Source organism: Catharus ustulatus, chromosome 6 (assembly GCF_009819885.2).
Source record: "Catharus ustulatus isolate bCatUst1 chromosome 6, bCatUst1.pri.v2, whole genome shotgun sequence".
Taxonomy (NCBI): domain Eukaryota; kingdom Metazoa; phylum Chordata; class Aves; order Passeriformes; family Turdidae; genus Catharus; species Catharus ustulatus.
In genome coordinates this window covers 4,276,039-4,288,295 of record NC_046226.1, presented here as the reverse complement: position 1 = coordinate 4,288,295, position 12,257 = coordinate 4,276,039, and the positions used below count along the sequence as shown (strand labels likewise).

The 12,257-nt window shown below is 44.4% G+C and overlaps 1 long non-coding RNA gene across 1 annotated transcript in view; it reads right to left on the bottom strand.

The window, feature by feature from the left end:
* Positions 1-1,337: 1,337 nt before the first annotated feature.
* LOC116997167 overlaps positions 1,338-12,257 on the bottom strand; it is a 26,179-nt gene continuing 15,259 nt past the window's right edge. The window contains exons 2-3 of the long non-coding RNA XR_004418112.1: positions 6,381-6,566; positions 1,338-1,451 (exon numbers count right to left, since the gene is read on the bottom strand). This is a non-coding gene — a long non-coding RNA (uncharacterized LOC116997167). The remainder of the gene's footprint in view (positions 1,452-6,380; positions 6,567-12,257) is intronic.

Here is a 12,257-nt window from a genome sequence, read left to right as displayed (position 1 = left end):
TTCCTGCTCCCTTCCAGGGCTAAGAATTTTCAATCCTAGTGGGTTGGATAGGTGGGTGAGGAGGGAAAAACAAAACTCCCCTCTGCTTAAAACAATTCCCTCAAGTCTCTGGGGAGCTGCAAACCACAGCAGTCCCAAAGTGTGTGTGGGATGCAGGGAGCTTTCAGCTCAGCACAGCACGAGGGAGGGCTGGCTCAGCAGTGAGAGCCCCTCCTTGGCTCCATCAGGCAATACAGAAAACAAGTCATGTCTCTTAGAAGAGCAAAAATCTATTTCAGAGCTCTCTCTTTTTTCTGTGTGGGTGCTTATCTCTGGTCACTGCTGTTCACCATGTAGAGAAGTCTCTGTGGCATGCATTTCTGAGAGGCAAACTGTCTAAAATTAGCTGTTAGTTTAAAATAAGAGACTGTGCAGTTCTCCAGGGAGGGGCATTCATCCTCCAAAGGAAACTGTCAAGGATTGTTCAGGATTACTCTCCAGCTGTTCAGGACTGCTGCATCCTTTTAAATTATAATGTCAACATGTCGCAAATAATATGGAATGACAATGTCTAATTTCTGTCCTGTGAGGAATGAAAAGGAAGGGAAATTGCTAGCATACTAGATACATACCAGATTTGGGAGACCAGGTAACCTTTCTAGGTGGCTGTAGGAGAATAATTAGCCAAACCATTAATGCAAATGTAATTTTCTAGCTAGCCTGTGAAATCTAGAGGCGTTTTATTAAGCATTCCAGGCTAATGCTCTCCAGAATAGTTTGTGTTATCTCTGGGGCCAAGGGATGTAGCAACTCCTCCACTGATTGCATTCTTTATGTTGAGTAGCTGGGGGTTTATTTCCCAAAAGTGCTTGCTACCAGCACTGCTGGCTTTGAAGGACTAATTTCAGTGCCAAGGTGCATGAATTGCATGTGTGGAATTGTCCAAGGCCAGGTTGGACGGGCTTGGAGCAGCCTGGGATAGTGGAAAATGTTCCTGCATGCCAGGGGCTTGGAATGAGATGAGCTTTAGTGTCCCTTCCAACCCAAACCACTCCATGATTCCATCAATGTGGAAGAGGTCATGGTTTTCACTGACCTTCACACCCATGAGTGGCCCACAGTGAATTTATCCCCCCTGAAAAATAACATGAAATATTTAACCTGACTGCATGAGAACACAGGAAATAATGAGGTTATTGCAGTTCATGGGCAGCTTGCATCGTGTACATGCACATTGCATCTAAATTTTAACACTGACCACCAAGAGGAGGGAGGTTTTTAACAGATTTCACCTGTTTTTTCAGGTATTGTAGCTCTGAGGGCTGAAGCAGACACCCAGTCCAGGTTATGAGGTGAATTCCTAGGAATCAGCTAAAGAACAGGAAACCCATGAAGCTGTGGTAATGTGGTTTCTTCAATCAGATGCCCACATCCAGAGCTTAAATATTCTCTCAAGCTCTCAGGATGGCTGCCTATAAAATACAAACAATGCAATATGAGCAAGAAGTGTCCCAGGGTACACATTTTAATGCTCACATTCCATGCAGTGCTGTATATTTTTCACGTTTAGTTAAAGAAGTAAATGAAACAGAAAGAATCCAACATGTTTTGCATTCCCTTGCAACAGGAAGCTGTTTTGATAAAACCTACAAATGATCCATATTGATATTAACTTTTTTTTCTTTTTTCTTTTTTTTTTTTTTTGGGGTAAACTTAATTTGAATTTAGAAACCCTCTAAATGATAATTGAATCACAAGTCTGGATTAGGATTCTAGCAGCAACACTTGACTTGGTCAAAATCACTGTTATGAAGAGATGCAATTTTTACACAGTACTTCACATTGATTAAGTAATGTGCGAAAATGGAAAAAAAAGCATTCGAATCTTAATCATAGTAATTTGCATGAAATAAAAGTCTCTGTCAAGGGAATGCACATTATAATAACTCCTGGGTGTTTTGGTTGCATCAGTGAGCAAAGAAGTTGCGTGCATTTTTTCCTTGTCCTGATATGCAAGAATCTCCTCTATTTTTAGTGTACCTTTGAATGTGGGAATTTAGCAGTGCAGTTTTGTAGCCAGTGAGAGGCTGTGAGCCAAACAGGTATTTCCAGGGCTCACAGCTGACTGGCAGCGTGCACACCTGAAAGGAGCACGGAGCTGTAACCCAGGATATTGTAAACACAGGGAAACTCGGTTTGCAGCTAATTAAGGCTCGTTTGGTTTTGACCTGCATCAAACAATAGAAAATCAGAAAAGCAGATGCATTTTGGAAGCTACTGAAGTGAAGAACCTTATCTGGAGCCCAGTGGAGTCAGCAGAGACCTTCTCACTGACTTCAGTCAATCAAGCCTTAGAAATGTTGGCGTTTATTTGCACAAATTGGTCTGGAGTAAAAGGGGTTTTAGAGGCAGCGCCTGCTCCGTTGGGTGCACACATCAGTGCTGCTCTGAGCTGTGCTGGTGGCACTTTTATCTGTCACTGGAGCAGACCTGGGAGCTCAGGCACATTACCCTGGCTGCCGTGACCATTGTGCAACCTGTTTCATTTTAAAGAGTTGCTGTTTCAAAAATCAATGGGCATCAGCTGCTAATTACAGAAAATCTATGCCTTGGCCCTTCAGCAGGTTTTGCTTTTTTTCCCCACTCCCCACGCTGCCTCTGCTCAGGGTTGGCAGCTCAGACCTGTAGCTATAAATGATTGACTCCTCCAGGGCCCTTTTTTACATCTTTGGGGCTCTGAGAAGCCTGGTCCAGTGGAAAGTGTCCCTGGTCATGGCAGGGGTTTGCAACTGGGTGGTCCTGAAGGTCCCTTCCAACCCCAAACATTCCATGATTCTAGAATCCTCTCCAGGGAAGACTTTGCCACGTGGAGTTTCTGGTGAATGGTGCTTGCCCAATGACTCCTGGATTCCCCACGCTCATCTGGAGATTAACTTGATGCTCTATCTTCTGGCACTGATAGAAAATAGAGGGTTATTTAAAAAATACTTTCTGTTTGGGAGCTCATTCGTGCCAGAAATTTGATTTCTGTGGGTGGGAGGTGTCTGTCCTGAATGAAACTCCGAGAGTTTGAACCCCCTTTTCATCCCCCATCAGTCTTAAAGAAGGACAAGGACTCCTCAGCATTTATGAACTGCCAAATAACTGAGAGTTTTACCTTTCTTAGAGATTTGCACTTGGTCCAAATGCTCCAGGCTGGAGATTTTCCCAATTTCTCTTTCCTTTCTGCAAGCTGTGCTTGTAACGGGGGGCAGGTTCAAAGACCACTTAGGAGGAGGGCCCTTTTATTTTGAGGCATGCTGTACAAAATCTGTTGAGACCTGTGGAAGTCACAGTGATATCACTGCCTTGTATCAGGAGGGATATTTAGTTATCCCCAGCCACAATATCATTTGGGTAATTGCTTCTTGCAGGGGATCAAGGCAGGTGTGGGAGGAAAAAAAAAGTAATGAACAACTAAGCTTGGAAAGAAAACGTAGGTTGAAGTTTATCTCTTGTTGCTGAAGCTGCCAGTTAAGCTGGGAGCAGGAGGGGGGCTTGTTTGGGATTTATTCTGGGGGAGAAAGGCCCTGCTGTCTTCAGAGTGAGATGAGATCAAGTTCTGCCTGCAATGCCCCTTACATGTTGTAGTTGCAGGCCAGGAGATTTTTTTTACATCAAAATAAAGGAATGGATGGACCTGCACTTATAAGAGAGTTGGCATTCCTACAACAAGCATGTAGGTTGATAAGGATTTTCTTTATTCTTTTCAAAAATAACCTTTCCTGTGAAATGCAAGCTCAAGAACATTATCGGTTACATAGAGAAATCACATGAAAGGCTGCATTACAATAATGAAGAAAAGAGATTCTGAGTTGAGAGCAGCAGCAAAGGAACTCGGTGCCTCCTTGGCTTGAGCTGCTCCTTCTCCACACAGCTGAGGCTTCCAAACCTTGGGTTTTGGCAGGATCCTGCTTGAGGGGGGAAATGAGTGCACACAAAGCAGCCACCAGTGTGATATTGGGATCCCATCGTGCTTTCCCCAGGGAGCACCCAGTGCATGGGAGCAGCCCCAGGGTGTGGAGATGTCTTATGGTAATGGGGGTTTCTCAGTTTATGGGCTGAGAGGGGTGATAATTTTCTGTGTTTCTCCCAGCTGGAGAACATGCCCCATATCAGAGGGCATTAATGAGGTGGTGGTCACATCCCAGGTCCTGCAAATGCAGCCTTGGTGCTCTAAGGAAGGGAAATCCAGCTTAGCACTCTCAGAAACCATCCTAGGAAAGGGGAGGAAGAAATTCATAAGAAATAATCCTATTAATTAATGCCCAAAGTCCCTGTGCACAGCCTGTGGAAGAGCTGTGTGTGAGGAGTAGAGGAAGGGAAGAAACACCACCTTCCTCCTCCTCCTCCTCTTCCTCCTGCTTTCTGCTCTGCCCAAAGTAGTCCCAGCTGCTCCCACCAAATTCCACCCAGCTCAGAGCTTCGTGTCTGGCCCCAGGCTGTCCTTGCACAGGAGCATGTCAGGAGCACACAAGGAATCAGGGTGGGAAAACTGCATTTTTTCTTCACAGGGCAGTGATGAAGGTATTTTGTGTGTCCTTACAAAGAGGGGCAGAAATCATCCTGACCCTGCATCCTGGTGTCCTCTGGCTGTGAGGGTCCTGACATATTTCCAGGGATAATCCAGATGCACTAAGGAAGTGTGGGATACAAAAATACCTGAGATGGTCTAAGGACACTGGGAGTGCCTGGAGTAGGAAGGATTCTGGCTTTGCAGAGCCCAGTTAGAATCCTGGAGGTGAGAGATCCAGGAGAAATGTGTCAAACTGGCTCAGACTCCTCAGCTGCTCCCCAAAGGATGAAGAGTGGGCAAGGCTTTCCAAGTGTTCTTTGCTCATCTGAGTCATCAAAACTCCTCTCTGACTGCAGGTACAAGTCCTGTTCCCCCAAAAAAGCTGAACTGTGCCTTTTCCCTCAAACAGCTGCAGTGTTAGGATCTGAGGTCCAATTTCAACCAATTTGAGGGTGGGGGGCACAAGAGATGCACAGTTTTTCTAAATATTTTGTAATTTTCCATTTAGGAATGTCCATGTTGAACTCATGGAGAACATAAAGAGAAGCCTCAGCACAAAAGGTGTGATGGGAATGGACTGGGGATTTGGGGTATCAGTCTGTAGGAATCCCACTCCATCAGTCCCAGGCTGGGAGAAGAGCTTCTTTGACAGGTTTTCCTTTAATTTCAGAGGATTTCTGCAAGTCCTGGAAGCTCAGAACATGATCTTTAACAGTCAGGAGCCATTCCCATGCAAGGAAAGGCTCAGGTGCCCAGCTCTGCAACGCTGCCCTGCTCAGGAAGTGCAGCAATGAACACCACTGGTAATTAATAAATTACCCAGAGAATTCAAAATCAGCTGTGAGAACAGCTGCCCTTGGATGGACACACATTTATGGAACAGGCCCCTGGTGCAGGAAGCAGCAAAGACAGAGAGTGATATTTGGTTTGTCAGCACATATTTTAGAGAGCTGCACTTCCCATTCATAGGAGCCATCTTTCTTTTTGAGCTCCACTTTTTGTTCTTCTTATTAATCCAGGGATTTTTCCCTTTGCTAAACCAGGAATTCAGGGCACATCCCTGGAGAATTGCTCAAGTCTTGGATCCCCAAGCCCATTCAAGCTGTAGGATGCCACAAGGGCAGTGTGATCCCTGCAGGTTTTTTAGCAGCATCCCTTCTTCTAACCCTGCTTGTTTTTAAGGGATGCAGGACTGGTTCTGAGATATTCTGAAGCATCATTAGCTCTATTTACTGAGCCTTTAGATGTGTGAGTGACTGCAAACATCTGGAATGAACAGGTGGAATTCCACTGTACTTGCTGTACACATTTCTATTTTAATGGTGTTTGGCTTCTCTTTTAATTGAACAGCAATTCTTCCCGCAGGCCCAAATGTTACTGCAGGCATGTATGAATTTAATTTAACTGGCAATGAGTTAAAAATTATTATTTCAGAGGAATTTTTGATGTTAACTAATGAGGTATCATTTTCTGTGCCTACTCCTGCCATTCCAGGCTGCTTCCCTGAGGTTCTGCAGCACCATTGTCCATCTGGCAGATTGTCCTGGACACTTTTCCCCTTGCTGGTGAGCAGGCTGTGGTGGAATGTGGTGCACTGGAGAGGTGGAAGATCACAACCATGCACAGGGTAGCTGCTGCAGAGCTGGGCTGTGGCTCAGCTCCTCTTGCTGCTGCCTGGCTTTGCTGTGCAAGGTCAGCCACATCTGGTTGGCAGAACTGTGGCTGTGGGAGCTCATCTGAGTGCTGAAAGCAGCAGGACTCACCCAACCCTACCCCACAAACAGAGCTGCTTGGTCTGTGGGAACCTCTGCTTTTATGAATCTTACACCAGGTATAAACTGCTGACCTTTAGGCTTGAGCCTGATGCTTCTCAAAGTGAAAGTCCTGGGGCTGTTGATTCCCTGCTCTTTCTCTGCTTGGTTCCATCTCTGTGCTGGAGCAGACATGTCCAAGTTCTCATCTTCATCATCATCATCATCCTGCAGCTGGCCCAGAGCAGTTCTGGACCCTTCCATATCCAGGCAGGACAGTGCTGGGAAGGGAAACATTATTTTCTGTTTAAATAAGAAGAGAGCAGCAGCCCTCAGTCTCCTTGGGGTGGATTATTCAGGCTGTCTCCTGCCCTTTGAGGAATCTTCTCCAAACACCTTCAGCAACTCTCTAGGACCAGGAGCTGTCTGATTTACACCACTGACCTTTGCTGGTGTTTTTGCAAATACACCCATCTGCAAAATGCTGTCTCAGAAAGATGGGGAGGGAATTTTTGCAAGGGTGTGGAATGATAGGACAAGGAGGAATGGCTCAAAACTGAAAGAGGGTAGGTTTAGGTTAAATATCAAGAAGAAATTCTTCCCTGTGAGGGTGCTGAGGCCCTGAAGAAGCTGTGGCTGCCCCATCCCTGGAAAGGTTCAAGGTTGGATGGGGTTTGGAGCAACCTGGAATAGTGGAACGTGGCCCTACCCATGGCAGGGGGTGGGAATGGATGGTTTTTAAGGTTCCTTCCAACCCAAACCATTCCATGTTTCTATGACTGTAGAATACACTCATTTTTACCACTTGCAACTGTTGAGGGTTTTTATCATAACCAGTAAAAAATCAGGAAAATGATCACAGTTTCCACAGACTTGGTGGCAGTTGCCCAGCCTCATGTTTTCCCCTCATTCAGGGCTGGGCTAAAGGAGAGGGAATTCAGACACCCCACTGGTGTTTTTAACATCCCTCCTGAGGAATTCCCATTCAGTGCTGGGAGGATGCTGCCCCTCATGCTCATGGAATGCCATATTATCATATTACCATACCATATCTGGGAATATGGTATATCTGGGAATCCTTTCCCCCTTTCCTGCAGTGTCCCTGCTAATATCAACCCCTCCAAGGCTCTGCAGTGGCTGATTAACGAATCCTTGTAAATTCTGCCTTCTGATCATCAGGAGATCTAAAATATTAATTGCTGATGTGGTAATGAGAAGGGAGGATGCAATGGGCAATGCAGATCTCTGCACCTGTTTGCTTAGCTGGATTTTCACTGTCCAACAAAACCCACCCACATGGGGAAAGGACAAGTTTTCTTGCTACAGACAACTCCCTCCAGTCATTTTGCCATGTGGAGGAAATTATTATTTTTCATGCATATTTCTTATCCTTATAATTGATTCTTTATTATTAAATTGCAAGTTTTGCCATTACCTTCACTGTGATTTATTGATTTTGTGATGGTAGATCCTTAAAATGGGCTGTGTCCTTCCAAATCCACTCTCCTTATTCCACCCCTGGAATCCCACCACATATCTCAGCTCCTCTTTCTTGTGTCAAGGTAACACCAGGCTTGGTTTGCAGTTTGTTTCACACCAAGGATTGAACTGGAATTCCTCACGTGGTAGAATACAAAATAACTCCTTGCTCCTCAGGGATGGGTCCTGCTCAGCTCCTCCTTGTCCCCTACAGCTTCCACCACTTCTCACAGCAAGTGAATATTGAATTATTTATATAAAATAAAGGGTGCTCCCAGGCTGAGCTGGGAGAGCTCAGCCACCAAGGCAGCAGTTGGGTAATCAGCATGCTCAGCTGCTTGTGGAGACCCAGATTTGTGTCTTTCTGCTGAGTATTTGAGCCAGCAGGAGCCACCAGGGATCTGTCTCTCTCCAGAATAAAGCAGAGTCACAGAACCTGCAGAGCTGGGAGGGACCCACAAGCACCAAGAGTCACACAAACACTGCACACACCAAAACAATAATTTAAAAAAAAAAAAAAAAAGTGAAAAAGGTGAGAGAAAGGTGCAGAACACCGTTGGAGGATGGAGCAGAGGGCTCCAGGCTGATCCCTCCTTTCCCACGCTGCATCCCCAGCGGGGCCCCTGCAGCATCCGCACCTGCTCCGGGCACACAGCGGAGCCGGGGCGGTGCTTTTGTGCTCGCACAAAAAACAAGGTGAGCAATTACCGAGCCACACCTCCGCACGCAGCTTCTCATGCCTCTAAAGTTTCTAAAGCCCCCAGGATCACGTTCCCAAAATCACTGCTGCCCAGGAGGGAGGTGCTGCACTGCCTGCACGGATTTTTCTCCCCTGACAGCAGAGCTGGGCTGCTCTGTGATTCTTTTGGACTATCATGTTATTCAGACTTTTTTTGCACTGTCTAACCTACTTTTTAAAGACTATTTTATAGACTGACATTGTTTTTAAGGGCAATAACCATGGTGCTTTTTGCCTGCCTTTTAATTTTAATGGCATCCTGTGCCTGCCTTTCTTTCCTTCTTTTCCTTCTTTTCCTTCTTTTCCTTCTTTCCTTCTTTCCTTCTTTCCTTCTTTCCTTCTTTCTTTTCATTCTTTCTTTTCTCCCTCCCTTTTAATTTTAATGGCATCCTGTGCCTGCCTTTCCTTCTTTCCTTCTTTCCTTCTTTTCTCCTTTCCTTTTAATTTTAATGGCATCCTCTGCCTGCCTTTCTTTCCTTCTTTTCCTTCTTTTCCTTCTTTTCCTTCTTTTCCTTCTTTTCCTTCTTTTCCTTCTTTTCCTTCTTTTCCTTCTTTTCCTTCTTTTCCTTCTTTTCCTTCTTTTCCTTCTTTTCCTTCTTTTCCTTCTTTTCCTTCTTTTCCTTCTTTTCCTTCTTTTCCTTCTTTTCCTTCTTTTCCTTCTTTTCCTTCTTTCTTTTCTCCCTTCCTTTTAATTTTAATGGCATCCTGTGCCTGCCTTTCCTTCTTTCCTTCTTTCCTTCTTTCCTTCTTTCCTTCTTTCCTTCTTTCCTTCTTTCCTCCCTTCTTTCTTTTCCTTCTTTCCTTCTTTCATTCTTTCTTTTCTCCCTTTCTTCCTTCTTTTCTATCCCTCTTTCTCTCTTTCCCTCTTTCATTTTTGCCCATGTTTCAGTGCAAACCCTTTCCTACAAACAGCAGCTGACATCTGATTTTTCCATCCCTCTGAACCCAGCAGTGCTGCTGCTCCAAGACTCAGCTGGTTGGAAACCTATAGGCAGCAAACATTTACATTCAGCATGCCTAACATCATCTGGGACTTAAACCCACAACGTTGGTGATGCATGGAGATAGATATTTAGTCACATCAAAGCTATTTGCTAATTGCAGACACTCCATCCTTGTTTAATGTTTCATGTGCAAGATTAGTTGGTTGATTTAATTGGTTCAGGAAAACTTATGTTTTAAGGCAAAACATTAGTTAAGATGTAATGTATTCCCTTATGGAAAATTCCCATAAAAATGAACACATCAATTTCTAACTCTGGTTTTGATGCTGCAATCAGTCTGCCTACAGATCTAAATAAAACTGCACTTCTTTTATTGGCACTCTACCATTTAATACCAACCCAGGTAGGTATTAGGTCTTGTAGGATTGTTAAAAATTTAAAAAACCCCAATAGGATAGGGTTTTAATTGTTGTCTACAGTGTGGTTTATATCAAATTTAGGTGCAAATATATCTGTTCATACATGTGTGTGACACAGGATCAATATAAACATTGACACGTGTGTCCTGTTTGTGTTCACAGACAGCTCAAAACCTGCTGGTGCAATACAGGAGGCACAGGAGGTTCATCCAGACTCTGATTTCACCAGAAAACTCCCCAAATCTCTGCCAAGTTTCCCAGCAGTGCTGCCCAACCTTCAGGGAAGAGCAAAATTTTATATCCTGGGCCCACATGAGAGAAAAGGAGTAATTTGACCCCAGCACTGGAGTCCACCATGAACATTGGAACCCACAGCTGAACTCCCCTAGAATGGTCAGGGATTTCCATTCTGCATTTTTTCCTGAAAGCTTCGAGATATTCTGAATTCATTTTGCTGCTAAAGGAACATTTTTGAAGCCCAAACCCTCAGTATGTCTCCATGTCTGCATATGAATATTAAAATGTTGAGTACATGGACCACCAAAAGTTTGTTTAGCTTGAAGTTAGAGATTTGTTTTGCTTAGAATTGAGTCTCTTGATATTTGGCTGATCTCTTTGTACTGGCTTTTATCTTAATTGCTTTTTAAGCTATAATTATGGTGCCACATCCACATGGCTGTAACACCATTGTAGTTTAAGTTGAGTGCATTTCTATTGCAACTTCTATTTTTAAGTATTTGGGTGCTTTAATTCAGATGTAAAATTTACATACTGCAGCCATGAAACTTAGCAAACGAAGTGCAAGTCAGGGAGAAAATCCTTTTTTATATAATGTTTGAGAAAATAAAATGATTTTTTTAATATTAAAATAGAGAAAAAAAAATAGTTCTCTCCAATGCTGCAATAAAATAAAAAGGAAATGTGTTCCATTTAAATATCCAGCTGAAATTTTGCATGCCATTACCCCATAAATAGAGACTTACACATTTTAATGTGTATATACCAAAGCCATATTGACACTGCAGACTATCATTGCTCCTTAAGGAAATGTCATGGGCTTTCCTTTCTTGTTTGAACGAGCTGTGAATTTATAATTCTTTCAGCCAGTTGGTTTTAATAAGGTATCGCTCCATTATTCACATTTAAACCGTGCTCTAAGTACCTATTTAAAGACTAAACCACATCAATCCATTAGGCCACTAACACAGCCCAGCTTTTAAAAGGTCCACGCAGGGCTGTTAGCACAGTGTCCTGCCAGCCCTAATCCCCCTCCCTGCAGAAACATTTCTTCTTTTCCTTCGTTTGGGAGAAAGAGAATTTCCAGCCCCTGTTTCGTAGCATCCCCTTCTCCTCACAGACTGAGGAAATAACACCAGGAGCGTGTCCAGGGTGGGTGAAAGAGGGAGGCAGTGCTTTCACCTGCCCACCTCATCCACCTTATTAACCCCACTGGTGCATGTGCTGAATTTCTGCAGAATTCTGGGAGTAAATTCAGATTTATCCATCTACAGGCCTTGGGGACAGCTTCTTGCCCCTTTACCATGTCAGAATAATGCCATATTATGCAAAACAAGGTAATTTACATACAAGGACACTTAATATTGCTTTTCTCTGGGTGCTCCCATCCCAGTTTTATTGAAAAAGGGAGATCTGTTGTGTCATGTTAGGGGACAGACCAGTTGCAAGCAAACAAAAGTCGCTCCTATTTTTAGCCTTCTCACAGCACTAATTTTAGGCCGTTTTACAAAGTCCAAAGATTCCAGACCAAGTCCCTGTTCTACTTTATTTTTTTATTTACTTAAACCACGTGAAAAAAGAAACAACAACAAGCATCCCAGCGTGCAGAAGAGACCAGGGGAACTCTGCTTGCGCGCAATCTGTTCGGGGCGAGCCGAGAACAAACCCAGCACCGCTCTGCTCTCCCTTCCACCAGAAAATCCCTCCGAGCAGCTGTTTGCTCCCCCCTTCCAGCCTTTATTTCCTGCTCCTTTTCTCTGTAAATAGCTGTGCCTTTTTGTGGAGGGAAGAGGTGCCTTGGCCTGCAAACCAAGCTGCCCCAGCGGACCCCCCATGGCTGGGGACCCTTTCCCCAGCTCCTCTCGCTGCCGCCCCGGCAGATGACGAGGACCTGAAGCCTTCCCAACAATGTATTCCCCAAGATGCTGTCTCTCCATAACTCTCCCAAGCCCCTCAATATCCCACCCCCCCAAGCCCAAACACGCCGCCCCGAGCACCTCCTTTGTGCTCCATTCAAGGTTTTTCTGAAGTGAGACAATCTTTCCCGTTTTTTTGTCTTGTGTCTGCATCAAAGTTAGGACTTTGTTAGGGATTCGTGCTATCGGCATCTGTTACCTCTTTTTCTCAGGGGCTAAGGAGGAGGCTGCTGCAAGG